Source organism: Cervus canadensis, chromosome 31, assembly GCF_019320065.1.
Source record: "Cervus canadensis isolate Bull #8, Minnesota chromosome 31, ASM1932006v1, whole genome shotgun sequence".
Taxonomy (NCBI): Eukaryota; Metazoa; Chordata; class Mammalia; order Artiodactyla; family Cervidae; genus Cervus; species Cervus canadensis.
Window position 1 is genome coordinate 12,758,159 of NC_057416.1, and position 14,352 is coordinate 12,772,510.

General features: G+C 43.7%; 1 protein-coding gene across 2 annotated transcripts in view; it reads right to left on the reverse strand.

The window, feature by feature from the left end:
* The window catches only part of DCTD (dCMP deaminase), a 117,165-nt gene that overhangs the window by 26,630 nt on the left and 76,183 nt on the right, over positions 1 to 14,352 (reverse strand). The gene's annotated exons all lie outside the window — the stretch shown is intronic.

Below are 14,352 nucleotides of genomic sequence, written 5' to 3' on the forward strand. Positions count from 1 at the left end.
CAAGGAACTAAATCTGATTTTAACTTTGGTATTCTGTTCAGACATCTAGCCCCTAAGTCTGGTGGAACACTGGTTCCACTGCAGAGAAGGACAAAAGAACCCGTTCCTGTCTCACATATGGGGCTTGAGGATACTCTCAGAACTCCATAAATAACAGCCAGTGTAGTAATCATGAGTTCTGATCAGCACCTCCTAGATCTGAGCCTCTAATCCAAACAAAAGCGTGTTAACTATATTAATTTAGCCTCACAGAGGAAGAATGATAAGAATAAACAGTTGGTTCTATCTAATTTCTCACTACAGCAGACACATCATTCTTCATCTCCATGGTCCAGCCTGTAGATTCAATAATTAAATTATGTACTGCGTTCAGTGAATGCCGGGAAAGCGAAGGGGGAAAATACTTCATCATTAACTATAGATTTTTTTTTTTTTTGTATAAGACTCAGGCTGGAAAGAGCTCCATAGATTAAGATGATGATTTTTAATGTCAAGTTAACTTTACTCAGCTGTCTTGTTGCCACTAAAATATATTATATGCTGAGCCCCTGGTTCTCCTCCCCTCTCCCAAATCCACTGCTTGCTCTGTGTCACCCTCATCCATAGTCTTTGAGTCTTCATAGATCCATTTCTCTTCTTACCAGCCTCCAACCTATACATCACCCATTGCACTGGTCTTTCAACCACAACATCATTAAGCTTTCTTCCTTCCTCTGCTCCGTAAAGACTGTCATACATAATTTAGTTACTTCTCATCATTCTCCATTTTGGTCAACTCTCACACTCCCCTCTGCAATAAATTCAGGATCCTGCTTGCTGCAAACACATTACCCTCAGTGTTCCTGCATTTCACTGAAAGTCTCTCATCTTATTAGATGACATCATTCATAATACAGGAAACTCTCCTGATTCATGGTTTCACAACCTGAGGTTTCAATTATTCTACACACACAGCGAACCCAGGCAGCCCAGGAGGAAAAAAAAAATACCTTCCTTGGTTATCTTGCTCATTAACACCCTGTAACTTCAAGTGTGACGGTAGGTGTTAAAGCTCTCCTGTTAATACCTTGCATTTTGGTTTATAATTGAAGATCTTCCTCCGCAGTGTCTCCCACCGCAGACACAGGGGCTCACTCCGTTTTCAGCCACATCAAGTGTGAGGAGGTTTCACACGGGGTGAACACAATCAGCTGTTTGAAGGATTATGGTCACGGGCTTTGGCTCGGTGCCTCTGTTTACAGGCCTGTGGGTTATCTGTGTCTGATCTATAGCACAACCTGGAATATATCTCAGTACCTTGAAGGTGGTGGATCCAGGTTAAAAGGCAGCCTCAGATGGGGCTTGATGGCATTCATAGATGTCGGCTCTATCAAGACACTGCTTACCACTTCTCAGCTACCCAGGAAAGGAAGTGATTTGCAACCCAGAAACAGGCAGGAAGTGAGGAAAGTCACTGACCTAGGGGCATCAAGTTTGTCATGGGAAAAAGGGCACCTGCCTTAGCGTCTAGCCAGACTGTGACCTCCAATTCCACTTCTTACCATGTGATCTTCAAGAGTCTTTTGTTTCCTCATCTGTATAATCAACAACATTCATGCATTCAATCATTTCTAAGTAATTCTCTATGCATTAGGTGGAGTGAAAGTCACTCAGTCATGTCTGACTCATTGCGACCCCCCTGGACTATACAGTCCATGGAATTCTCCAGGCCAGAATACTGGAGTGGGTAGCCGTTCTGCTTCTCCAGGAGACTTTCCCAACCCAGGGATCGAACCCAGGTCTCCCGCATTGCAGGCAGATTCTTTACCAGCTGAGCCACCAGGGAAGCCCAAGAATACTGGAGTGGGTAGCCTATCCCTTCTCCAGGGGATCCTCCTGACCCAGGAATCAAACCAGGGTCTTCTGCATTGCAGGCAGATTCTTTACCAGCTGAGCCATCAGGGAAGCCCATGCATTAAGTGCTATCAATCTCAGTGATGAACAAGATAAACCCATTTTGCCTTCACAGAGCTTCCCCCCCCCAAAAAAAAATAAATACTAAATAAATGACCTCATTGATGGCTCAGTTAATGCAACAAATGCTATTATTAGGTAACACGCCCATCGGAATATCTTTGTTCTTAATCCAGTCATTGTCAGAACCAAAAACTTCTTTCCATAGCTCAACTACAACCCTCAGACACAAAGGACCACTAGAAAGAGCTGTTTAAACCTTAAGTAAGGGGATGCGTGGCCCAGAAGAGAGGTCAATGTAAATTATAGGAAATTAAAATTAACTATATGCTCTTGTCAATATATAATTTGTATACATGTGTTAGAGCAGGAAGTCAGTTGTTCATGGTTAGTGAAAGGCAGACAGATGGCAAATTGACTTCAAGATTCCTAAACAAGATGTGGGTTTATGAGTTGAGGTCCCCAATTATTTTAATAATGACAGAGCTTCAAGATGATAACAAAGATCAGTGAAGAAGTTAACTTGTCATGTGCACAAAGCTGGATGCTTTGCTATTGTGTATCAATAAATGTTTGTGGACTAAATAAAGGAATTTTGTTGTTTTGTTTAGTCACTTAGTCATGTCTGACTCTTTGCAACCCCCTGGACTATAGCCAGGCTCCTCTGTCCATGGGATTCTCCAGGCAAGAATACTGAAGTGGGTTGCCATTTTCTTCTCCAAGGGATCTTCTCGACCCAGGGATCAAACCCGCATCTCCTGCATTGGCAGGCAGATTCTTTACCACTGAGCCAAAGTGGGTAGCTGTTCCCTTACTCCAGGGGATCTTCCCAACCCAGGGATCGAACCCAGGTCTCCCACATTGCAGGCGGATTCTTTACCACCTGAGCCACAAGGGAAGCCCAAGAATACTGAAGTGGGTAGCCTGTCCCTTCCCTTCTCCAGCAGATCTTCCCAACCCAGGAATCCAACCAGAGTCTCCTGCTTTGCAGGCTGATTCTTTGCCAGCTGAGCTACCAGGGAAGCCTAAATTAAGGAATTAATAGGCAATAATTGCTTAATGCCAAAGTTTTTGGAGCATCCATCTCACGTGTCAAGAGTATTCCTTAAGACTACCCTGGCAGTCCAGTGGCTAAGACACCATGCTCCTAGTGCAGGGGTCCCGAGTTCGATTGCTGGTCAGGGAACTAGATCCCACATGCCTCGAGTCAGAATTTGCATGCTGCAACTACAGATCCCATGTGTTGCAACTAAGACCCAGCACAGCCTACATAAATAAATATTTAAAAAAGAAAGAAAGAAACGAGGAGGGTTTTGGTGCAACCCTGGGAGCCCAGGAAGACTTAGTAGCTTAAAAAAAGAAAAGTCTTCCTCTGTAAACTCTATCATATGCCTCTATCTGCTTCCTTTTTCTCCTTGTGCTTGGTGGGCCTGGAAAGACATTTAATAAGTAAGACACTGGAGCGAGAGGTCGAGGAGTCAAAGGAGAGTTGAATTGTCTTCAAGACTTGCAGTATCTTAGTCTTAGGATCCAAGTCTTGGCCTGTAAGTAACCAGCCATCTCCAGGGCCAGAGCCGCAGGCAGCTGGGAGGCTGTCTGTGGCATATCAGTTCTCCCCACGACTTGGTTTTCCTTCACAGAGCTGCACTTGCAGCCTCTTTCACACATAACTGGTTGAAGTTTATGGAAATTACATGTCTTATCACTTCTTAAAAGAAAAAAATATATATAGAAAATGTAAACCTAAAAGAAATGGGCAATTTTCTTGTACCACTTTATATTTCTGTGTAAGTTACCAAGTGCCAATCATTCTTACTTTTTAAAATTCAAATTTGTCAAGCAGCACGCAGGCTTTCAATGTTGTACAAGAAAAGATAATGCTCCGTGTGGAACAGTCACTTATGTTAGTTCTGCAGACGTGCCTGCCTACCAAAAGAGAGTTTAGCAGATTGCTGGTTTGGGAGAAATATTAATGATCTCATTAAATGATCCCCTCAGCTCTGGGGTCACCATGGAAAGGTAATCAACAAGATATTACAGTTCTGGATGCAGAAATCTTTACTGACATCAAAGTCACCACTCATTTTGTAGTGTGTTTTTAACTGATGTAACAAGGCGAGTGCCCAAGAATCAGTATAAATGGGAGCCCCTGTTAAACTGTACTGGGAAGTTAATGGCTATCATAATCTGCGTGTTGTGCCTTCCATCAGCTCACCAGAGCGCTCAGTATGCAGTAAACGTCTAAAATGAAAAAGCAGGAATCAAATTAATGCTTTAGTACTGCAGTTCACCTGTTGTTGTGCAGTCGCTAATTCACGTCTGACTCTTTGGTATCCCGTGGACTGTAGCCCACCAGGCTGCTCCGTCCATGAGATTTCCCAGGCAAGAATATTGGAGTGGGTTGCCATTCCCTTCTCCAGGGGATCTTCCCCACCCAAGGAGCGAACTCTAGTCTCCCGCATTGGCAGGGGGATTGTTGACCTCCAAGCCACCAGGGCAGCCCATTGCAGCTCCCCCATATGTGTATATTGAGGGTAACATCTGTGGTCTTGCTATGACAACAACAATCAAGGCCATGAAGTGAAAAGTCAGCTTCTACAGGCATGAACAAGCGAAATAAACCAGGATGCCTATCCTGTCTGAGTTGCTACTGACACTGTTCACAGTAAGAAATTCTAAGCTTGGATGCAGGAGGTGATGGAGGACAATGTGGCAATGATGAGGTCAAAGTCTGTCCACGCCCCTTTGGGATCAACCTCTGTCTGCTTCAGCGTGTGACCGACAGCCCAGAGATGATGCATGGTGTCAGCCACGGAGCATTCTGAGACACTCTGCTAGTCATGCTATCTTCGAATTAGCCCTGGATTGAGTTAATATCCACCGAAAGGAGTGGAAGGATCCTCATGAAATCATCCTTATGAGAACAGGAGAGATTTAATAGTTTGGTGGTTACAGTAACCACTAGCCTGCTAGAAAAATCAATATCTCCACAGTGTTAGAATCACACCAAGGGGTCCTGGAGCTGAGCCCTGTCACTGAAGAAGAAACTCGGATTCATTAGAGCAGGAAGTCAGGATGTGCAGGGAGGTCAAGCACAAATACAACCTGGGCTCTTTTGTCCGCAAACCCAAGGAGATGCTCTTCTTTAAGGATCCAAATTTTTTTTTTTTTTTAAAAGCACAGAATTTACAAAGCTGGAAGTGACCTCAGCAATCACCGAGTCCAGCCCCTTCTTTTTACAGATGAGGAAATAGTGGCCCAGAAAGATGACTTGCCTTGCTCCCCATTCACCCAGCTGACCTGGTGAGATTTCCTCCAGGCGTCACAAGGCCCGTCCCCAGTCTTAGAGTCTATGAACAAAAGCGCACAGCTCTTCCTTTAGAGCCTCTAAGGAAGGCACTCCGATCAGCCTTCCAGGAGCATAAAGAAAGCAGAATCAGTTTCTCCCAACTCTGCGCCTGAGAGAAGGTAAAACCACATGCCGGGGTAACCAACATTCGGTGGTTAGGTTGCAATGTAAGGTGACAATAAAAGAGGTGTCCAGAGGACTTCCCCGGCGGTCCAGTGGTTACGACTACACGTCCTAATGAAGGAGGTGCAGGTTTGATCCCTGGTCAGGGAAACTAAGATCCCACATTCAGCACAGCATGGCTAGGGGAAGGGAAAAAAAAATCAATTTGAATGAGCTGTCCAGAGTAGAACATGATTTGTTGTGTGTGTCTTCTACAGAAAAATAGCCTTTTCTGCCCACCCAGGAAGTAGTTTATAGACATAGAGTTACCCCTGCTCTCTTTGTCATCACTGCCAGTAGGCACAATATTCTGTTTATAACCCAGTTCCTTTTTCAGAGGAAGTGCAAAATACACAAGACGCAAAGGATGAGAGCCTGTGCAAGACATAAGGATCACACGCATCTCAACCATCAGTACCAGGGGTTGCCCTAACTGTAGCCGTTCACAACCTGGGGACAAGATCCCATCTAAGGGAATCATCTTGTGTTTCTGTGTGAGTCGCTCAGTCGTGTCCGACTCTGTGTGACCCTATGGGCTATAGCCAGCCGGGCTCCTCTGTCCATGGGATTCTCCAGGCAAGAATAATGGAGTGGATTGCCACTCCCTTCTCCAGGGGATCTTCCCGACCCAGGGATCGAACCTGGGTCTCCAGCATTGCAGACAGATTCTTTCCAGTCTGAGCCACTAGACCTGTGCTTAAGCCCGGACAAGGAAGACTGCATGCCCTCTTCTTGTATTCACTGAATATTAAATGTTACTATGTCCCTAACATATTCACAGCCCCCTCCCTCCAGAACTACGGACTTGCAGATAAATAAGTATATAACACACATATACGAGGTCTTTCCGCTTTGTTCTATTTAATCCAAGCCTTGTTGAAATCCCAGGGATAACATTACTTTTTTAGGTAGAGTCCCACTATCTTTGCACCTATACAAAAAGCATCGTATGAAATACATAAATAAGAGCAGGCAGGGAGCACACCCTTGTGGATTGGAGAAGATGCCTGGATCTGGCTTGGAGGCTGATAGCTAAAAAACTAAGTCTGGTTGCTGGAAACCAACAATATCTCCACAATAATGCAGAGACCCCCACGTAAACTCCTTATCTTTGCCTTCCACTCCTTTATGTTTTCATATGCATGGCTCCCTGTGAGACCCAGAGGAATTCCCTTTCTTGAAAGTCTTTGTTAACAGCCTATTCACTCCCTTGCTATTCTCATGTAACATCACAAATGCTATGTGCTGGCAAAAGGTGAGATAGCAAGTTTACGTTTTAGAGTGTAATTTCACTACGGAGCAATTCGTTTTGTTTGTAACAGCCTGCCACTGTTCTGGCCCGATGCAGTATGCCAGGCTCCGGGACAGAGGAAAGAACTTCATTTTCTAAAATTGGGGGCAAATTCTATCACTGATTTTAGTGGCACATTAAGCCGGTTAGTACTAGACAGACCCAACATTTCACATGCAGACATATTCTCTACTTGAAAGTCAACTGTCCTTCAAAAGACCGAGAAATTATTTGGGATTTCTGAAAACATCAAAGGAATCCCCCGCAAACCGTCCCCATAAACGCCTCAATCAGTTTAGCAGTTGGGGCCAGAGCTGATGGCTTTGATTTCTCTTTGATGCAAACCATAATACAAGATAGAATGGCTCTGGGAAATGCTCATAAGCAGTGGTCAGGAAAGTGGATTCTTCTACGTTCACAGCCAGACCCCCGAGCCGATGGGCTGAAGCCCAGTTGATGGTTGGCATTAGTCATTCACAATGCGCACTACAAAGCACTTCCCCCGCTTGCTTCATCCAAACAGAATCGCATCCTCCTGCTGTATGTACAGAAATTGCAGCAGTAACCGAGATGCTTGAAGAGTTTTTTTACCGCGTATGCCTTTAGAGGTACACATTTGGCTCAGCAGAAGCTAAACATTTTTAAGAGCACAGTAAGAAATAGGCCAGAAAACATCAAAGCTTTATAGCTTTTGAGAAAACTTGATGGTCTTGCTGGTACAACTCCCTATGATATGGTTCAGTTGTAATAACAATGGAAACTGTATCAGTGCAAACTGCTGATGAAACATCAGAAAATGTAGCCAAGGGTCTTTTAAACCCATTTAAGAACTGTTCTTTTGAACTGCGACTCTTAGCCTTGGAAAACCTCTTCGAGATTTTAAGCAGGGCTCTGGATGAACTGCAGAGTGAGAACCTGAAATTATCTCGTGCTCTGGAATCAATATCAAGCGGTATTTTCTCTTTGAGAGAAATTCAATCCGACAGAAAAGAGAAGGAGCCGTAAGGAAACCGGGACCCTGGCTAAAACGCTCGCCTTAGAAAATACGCTGCAAAGCAGTCCAAATGAGGTGATGTCACCAGAAGCAGAAAACCGTAGTGACAGAATCAAATGTGATCTGGGCCTCAGAATACTTCATTATCACTCCCACAGGTCACTAAACTTCACACAACGCATCCATCAGCCTGGATAGCCATTTGGAAGCTGCCGCTGGTAGCTAGATGGCGCAGTGGCCAACCGCACACCCCGCGATCGCAGGCAAGCAGGGTTCAAACGGAGGCCTGGGTGCGCAGACCCGGGTTTGTTAGTCTCAAAGTGCTCTCTAGTGGCCAGAGGAACAGAAAATCATCTGACACTCGGAAAGCACTTCGGGGGACGATTGAGAACTAGGGAGAGGTCTTGGGACGGCAGGGTAGAGATGCTGTCTAATGCAGCCTGCATCCCCTAGGTCTGGAGTATTAGTCGCTCGATTGCATCCGACTCTTTGTGACCCCATGGACTGTAGCCCACCGGGCTCCTCTATCCTGGGTCTGTGGGAAACTTTTATGAGCAAACTTGCCATTTCCAATGACTGTGTTGCTACCTGTAAAACACTGATGAATTATTATGTTCGGCAGTATAATTTCTATACTGTGTGCTAGAGGCTTATCAAATTCATGGGGGAAGCATTTGGGTTTAAATGAATCCTTGTTCACTCGTAGGGGGCTCATTAGTGAAACAGATGTCTAAACAGAATACAAAGTACATTGAGCTTGTCCATTTATCTGACCATGCCGATGCTCTGGGCTCTCCTTCATAACCTTAAGTCATTGTTCGGTGCTTCGTAAGCGTAAGTCACTGTTTTAGGGAATGTGATGAGGTTAGGCGTCAGGCTTGGCTGAAAGAAAATCATTTCTCAAGCACCTGTATGTTCCAAGCACAGTCCTAGATTTTATCTCTGTGTGCATGCTCAGTGGCTCAGTCGTGTCTGACTCTTTGAGACCCCATGGACTGTAGCCTGCCAGGTTCCTCTGCTCATGGAATTTTCCAGGCAAGAATACTGGGGCATATTGCATTTCCTCCTCCAGGGGATCTTCCCAACCCGAGGATCAAACCCACGTCTCCTGTGTCTCCTGCATCGGCAGGTGGATTCTTTTTTTTTTTTTTTATTAGTTGGAGGCTAATTACTTCACAACATTTCAGTGGGTTTTGTCATACATTGATATGAATCAGCCATAGATTTACACGTATTCCCCTCCCGATCCCCCCTCCCACCTCCCTCTCCACCCGATTCCTCTGGGTCTTCCCAGTGCACCAGGCCCAAGCACTTGTCTCATGCATCCCACCTGGGCTGGTGATCTGTTTCACCATAGATAGTATACGTGCTGTTCTTTTGAAATATCCCACCCTCACATTCTCCCACAGAGTTCAAAAGTCTGTTCTGTATTTCTGTGTCTCTTTTTCTGTTTTGCATATAGGGTTATCGTTACCATCTTTCTAAATTCCATATATATGTGTTAGTATGCTGTAATGTTCTTTATCTTTCTGGCTTACTTCACTCTGTATAAGGGGCTCCAGTTTCATCCATCTCATTAGGTCTGGTTCAAATGAATTCTTTTTAACAGCTGAGTAATATTCCATGGTGTATATGTACCACAGCTTCCTCATCCATTCGTCTGCTGATGGGCATCTAGGTTGCTTCCATGTCCTGGCAGGTGGATTCTTTACCACTAGCAGCTGTGTTTAATCCTCACAAAGAATCCTCTGATGGAAGAATCACTGTATTTTTCTTTTTTCCAAATAAAGTAGAGGTTGACAAACTTTTCCTAGAAAGGACCAGTGAGTAAATATTTCAGGCTTTGAGGGCCATCTGGCCTCTGTCACATCTGTGTATCCACTGAACTCTGAAGTTACAGGGTGAACACAGTCAAGGACAATAGACAAACAAGTGGGAGTGGCTGTATCCCAATAAAACTTGGTTTGTAGGCCCCGAAATGTGAATTTCATGTAACTTTCGCATGTCTCCAAATATTGTTCTTTTGGTTTTGTTTCAGCCATTTAACAATGTAAAAACCGTTCCTGTCTCATGGGCCATACAAAAATAGGTAACAAAGCCGTACAAAAACAGTGGGCTGTATTGGCCACCAGCCAGAGTTTGCTGAGTCCTGCGATAAGAAAACGGAATCTCAGTCCACAATTCTGTAAGTAGTGGCATCGGCAGTCAGGCCAGCCTGACTGTGGTCCCGGCTGAATTGCGTGTCACGAGCTGGGCCTTCATTTCTAGTACATCAGCCCTCCTCCCGCTTCTGCCTTCAGCATCAGAGTAAATTTGGTTTTTGTTTGTTACAAAAGAGAAAATTCAAAAGAGAACTTCTCCAGAAAGAGCCAAGACAAAGACAAGGAAAAGAAAACAAGCATTGAAGGTAGCCGGTTAAGCATTAAGAGTTACGCACAGCGCCCTTCCTGGAAGACCAAGATGTTTATGGAGATGTCTAAATCAGATGGAAGGCACAGTCCTTGAATTCCAAAGACTTGGTATCATAGAAGGAACATATTAGGAAATCATCAAAACACATTTTAAAACTTGCATGTGTCTATCCAATCACCTTTAGCTGGAGGGCAATACACATAACAAGAGGGGATGCTAGGAGACAACCCTCCCGGCAGCCCAGCTCTCCTACTTTCAAAAGTGTCAGGCAGGTCTTCCCTGGTAGTCCAGGAGCTAGGCCTCCAAGCTCCCAATGCAGAAGGCCCAAGTTCGATTCCAGGTCAGGGAAATATAGCCCACAAGCCACAACTAAGAGTTCTCATGCAGCAACTAAGATCCAGAGCAGACAAAAAAATTTTAAAAAGACTAGCAATTGTCTAAAAAAAGGCAGTGTCAGGCATTAACTCACTTGTAGTCTGAAGAATTTCAAGTCACAATACCCAGACACAATAAAAAAAAATTTCCTATCTTTTCTAGAGTTTAGATTTAACTTTTACTTTGGGCTGTAATGCTGTCTAGCAAAAGAAATGTAGACTTGGTCTTTTTAGGTTTAAAATCATACTTAAACAAGTAAGCCAATCACACTTTATCAGCACAAAGGTAGAGAAATATGTTACTGGAACATAAAAGAGAATCCATAAACAAGCTCACTTATGAACAGAGACTTTATAAATTACCATGTTAGCAACTGCAGAGCAGTAGGGGGAAAATCCATAGTGCCAGAATAGTTGGAGGCCCATATGGACAAAGTTAAAACTTGACCACTACCAAACATGAACACAAAAATTAATTCCAGGCAGACTGCAGATCCAAATGTGAAAAGTAAACAATAAAACTTGGAGATCAGTGCTGTCCAAGAGAACTTTCTATGATGGTAGAATGTTCTATAATTCTGCACTGCCCAATTCATTAGCCACTAGTTATGTGTGCTTATTGAGCCCCTGAAATGTGGCCAGTGCAACTGAGAAACTGTCTTTTAAATTAAATTAAATTTTAGTTAATTTAAGTTTGAAAAGTGAAAGTGAAAGTCACTCAGCGTCCAACTCTTTGCAACCCCATGGCCTATACAGCCCATGTAATCCTCCAGGCCAGGATACTGGATTGGGTAGCCTTTTCCTTCTCTAGGGGATCTTCCCAACACAGGGATCAAACCCAAGTCTCCCATGTTGCAGGCGGATTCTTTACCAGCTGAGCCATAAATGGCCAGTGGCTTCCCACGTGGCGCTAGTGGTAAAAGAACATGCCTGCCAATGCGGGAGACTTAAGAGATCCAGGTTAGTTCCCTGGGTGGGGAAGATCCCTTGGAGGAGGGCATGGCAATCCACTCCAGTATTCTTGCCAAGGACAGAGGAGCCTGGAGGGGTCCATAGGGTCTCAAAGAGTCAGACACGACTGAAACGACCTAGCATGCATGCACGTCACGGATGGCCAGTGGCTACTACTTCATCGGCACAGATCTAGAGGAAAATTCAAGATAATACTTTCCTGACCATGTGTTAGGAAAAAAATTCTTAAAAATCAGACATGGAAGAGTACTTAATAAAAATTCAGGACTTCTGGGAAAATGTGAAATAAGCCAGTCACAAAAGGATGAATACCGTACAATTCTACTCATCTGAAACATCTGAACTAGACACAAATCCTTTCCATGAGTACTTCTGTCAAAAGACGGATCAAAGGAAGAGTGAGAAAGGGTCATGACCCACGTTCCTCCCTTTAATTTGGCAACAGCATTTGGCTGGTAAAACAGCAATTTTCAATATTTTCACTGGATTGTTCTTGGCCAGGTTCTACCTTCCAGGAGTTTTGGTATTCTTAGGTCTGTGATTTTAATTTTTTTTTAAAAAAAGGTGGTTTACTTGAAAAAAGTTGGAATAATTTTTCTTTTAGTACAGTAAAGTATTGTATTAATATAACCAAAGTTAATTGCTTCACACATGGAGCAGAAAATGAAGCAAACAGATCTCACACGGCTTCAAAAGAATTTGAATTATATTTCTGAATTCAGACTTGTATCATCAACTGAGATAATAACTGAAAATCTACCAGGGTTCTTCTCTGACAATAGCAAATATTGCATGAAATTCATTAGTACTTGAGTTATCAAATAGAGGATGATAACTGGGGAAAATAATGAGTTTAGTGATTATATGAAAACCAGTATGACATATGCTAGGCATATTTTTAGTATCAAGGCTTGAAGCCAGACAGAATATTAATAGATGTGTGTGTACTTTTATCATAAACTGATATCCAGTGACATAGTCACTAGGCTCACCAAAGCTTCCTATATCCAAAAGAGAGTAAGCATTCTAGCTGTAACTCAAAAATAACAAGACTGACTCTTGTGGAGTCCATTACATTATAATCAAATTACATGACCTCTTGAAGTGGCTGACCTTTTACTTTCATTCAACAGTTTTACTTAAAAAAAAAAAAAACGACATATTAGTTGTCACTGCACAGGTTTTATTTTATCAATACCTGCACTTTTCAGAATTTTGAAGAATTTGTCCAACCAGAGGCCAGATCTACAGTTTCTGGTGAGCTCTACACTTTCAGTTAACCCACTTTCTAGAAATCATAAAAATAGTAATGCAATCGACACCCTCTGGAAACGTGTTAAATGTTTGGAAATACCACTACCACCAGCAGCAGCACTAAAACTTACTGAGCATTCATGGAGAAATAGAATTATACCCATTTCACAGATTAGAAAACTGAGACTCCAGAAGTTGAGTAACTTACCCAATTCCACACAGATAGTAAGTGATGAAGCTGGGAGTCAATTTCAAGCATTTGACTCTGGAGCCTGCCACTGTGCTATACTGTCCTTGTTCCTACATTGTGCCATCATGAAAAAGGGATGGATATCGAGTTCACAAATATAATATACTGTATGCCAGACATTGCGGTTAAGTTGCTACATATACAACTGTTTCTATTAATCCTATTAACTGCTAATAGAATTCCTTCTACTATTAATACTAACTCCATTTTTAAAATGTGGAAATTGAGTCAGAGACTTAAGAATCTTGGCCGAGATCGCACAGCTAGTAGATGGCAAAGCCAGCGAACATTTGAACGTTGATTTCCTTTTTTTGTATTTATTCTCCAGATGAGACTCCACTGCTTAGCCTTTAATCACCTCGCCTGTCTTTCCCGCCATCACACCTGCCTGAACAGACCCACGCCTGCCCCCAGCAGTGAACTATTCCAGATTTACACAACAGGGCAAACTGGCTTCACACTGAACTTCACTGGGCTTCCCCAGTGACTCAGGCAGTAGAGAACCTGCCTGCAATGCAGAAGACGTGGGTTCGACCCCTGGGTCGGGAAGATCCCTGCAGAAGAGAATAGCTACCCGCTGCAGTATTGTTGCCTGGAGAATCCCATGGACAGAGAAGCCTGGTGGGCTACAGTCCACGGGGTCACAAAGAGTCAGACATGACTGAATGACTAACAGCTGCACTTTTTACTTTGAACTTCACTATCCCACACCCCAGATGTGGGGTGTCATCGCAACCCAGCGAGCCGAGGTTTGTCTGCTGGTAAGATTACCGTCCTCGTCTCCAACAGAACTGTCTCTCCTCTCCTCTCAAACCTTCCGCCTATCCTAGTGCCTTCCTCACATCTTCCATTACTGATACTTCACCTTTTACTTGACTGAGAAAAGAAGACCTTCACACTATCTGATTTACAAATTTACCTTCACCTGTACTGTTGTCCATTTTTCCCTTCCTTTGGCAGCTGAGCAAACAGCTTCCTTTCCTGTCAAGGGCGATCCTTCCTGTGTTTTCCGGATCTCATCTCTGCTTGAGACGGGATCCCTTCTCAAGTAGTTTGCTCCTTAGTTTTCCCTTATTTCATCTTCAATTTTCCCTTCCCTCATTTCTTAAAAACAAGCAAAAACCATGAATCTTCCATTTTTTTAACCTCTCAGCATCTCAGCATACAGGCAAGGTCGAGTTAGGGTGCGTGGTGGGACCACTTTTAATGAGAATCAGCCAGCGAGTGTCACGATTAGTCCTCTAGGCTCAGAGGAGACTCAGCCACGTCTGCTGCAGCCTGACCTCCTGCAAGGACCCCCTTCGTCCTGGAGTACTGACCTTGTTGGTCACCCAAGAGGAC